This window comes from Octopus bimaculoides, chromosome 2 (genome assembly GCF_001194135.2).
Source record: "Octopus bimaculoides isolate UCB-OBI-ISO-001 chromosome 2, ASM119413v2, whole genome shotgun sequence".
In the NCBI taxonomy this organism is placed as follows: Eukaryota; Metazoa; Mollusca; class Cephalopoda; order Octopoda; family Octopodidae; genus Octopus; species Octopus bimaculoides.
In genome coordinates, this window is record NC_068982.1 from 84,957,009 (window position 1) to 84,958,660 (window position 1,652).

Genomic DNA, 1,652 nt, shown 5'->3' on the forward strand with positions numbered 1-1,652 from the left:
ATATATATATATATATATATATATATATACTATTATTGTTAATAATGAGCTATTGTTCTATTATTAATTTACCAATTTTATAATTAAATTAAATTTATGGATATCGTAATTTTATTCCCTTATTGCTCTTTAATATTAATTAAGTTTATTTAATCTGTTAGTTTATATTTAATCAGTTACTCTATCTGCTATTGTTAACTTGATTTCTATTATAATTTTAATATTACGTATCATTCAATTACATAAATCTATTAAATGTATGTTATAACTGACGAACACAACATAGCACTCTCATGGCTATGGTTTATTAATTTATATTTTGATGTAAGAATTTTGTAAATTTCTTCAACACACAATTCATACCATTTGCTTCTTCTACTATATAGTTTGGCTCTACTAATTATTTCTTAGGTAATTTCATATACCTTATTATTATCTTTTATTGACTAAATTAATTTGCTTAAGCTAGTATTATTATTCTTTTTGTACTCTCTAAATGAGTTTTTGTGATTAGCAATTCTTTTTTTTATAAACGTTTGGCAAGTGCCTATATAATAATATAGTTGACCTTCTGAGATTACCTCACACCTGTATACTGTTTCCTTAATTTTGCAATTAGATTCAAAGGGAGATAATCTATTGATTGTGTAATCACATTTTTTAAATCTCTAATTCTATTTTTTATATCTTCTTTTCCTTCTTGATTATTTATATCTTTATATTTGTTCTGCTTATCTGTAAGGTAATTTCAAAAGGTCAAGTATATTATTGTATAGGTGCTTGTGAAACATAGAAAAAGAAGAACCATGAAAACTCTTTTAGAGACAACAAAAAGAATAATAATATTAAAATTAGAATAGAAATCAAGTTAACAATAGCAGATAGAGTAGCTGATTAAATATGAATTTAATTAAAATTAAAGAGCAATAAGGGAATAAAATTAATGATATTCATAAATTTAATTTAATTATAAAATTAGTAAATTAATAATAGAACAATTGCTCATTATTGATAATAGTAACAACAATAACATCAACATACATTAAGTAACCTGATACTAAATATACTACCATTCACCACTACAAGAAAAAACTACTAACTCATTCATGGACAGCTAGAGTTGAAAAGGTCAGAATTTAGACTATTTTTAGAACACTAACACCATGTGTATGAACTTTTTGGTTGGACTTGTATTTAGTTCAGATGGGATCTGAAACGCTATTAATAACACCCTGAAGAGGTATCAATTAACACCAAAATGCACACCAAAGAGCAAAATTTTACAGTGTGCATGGAATTGCAGCAGAAACATATGCAGGTGAAGAAATGGAAAGACATGATTGACAGCAGACTAAAACTGGATATACAAATCTCTATTCTCCTTATTAATTTATTATTTCTTCTCTACCAACAACATGCAGAAACATAAGGATTTACTGATACATATTGACATATGAATTTACTGATGTGAAGATCTACTGTGGATAGTAAAATAAACTAACTGGAGTTTTTCTACATTCACAGAGGTTAGCCAGTATTATCAACTGGTAAAAAGCTAACATGGTAGCTGGTAGGATTGTATATCTATACCAACCTAATTTGGAAACTTACCTTTAAATATAAATATATATATATATATATATATATATATA

The 1,652-nt window shown here is 25.4% G+C and overlaps 1 protein-coding gene across 6 annotated transcripts in view; it reads right to left on the reverse strand.

The window, feature by feature from the left end:
- The window catches only part of LOC106878085 (mitogen-activated protein kinase kinase kinase 4), a 309,575-nt gene that overhangs the window by 33,853 nt on the left and 274,070 nt on the right, over positions 1-1,652 (reverse strand). The window lies entirely within an intron of this gene.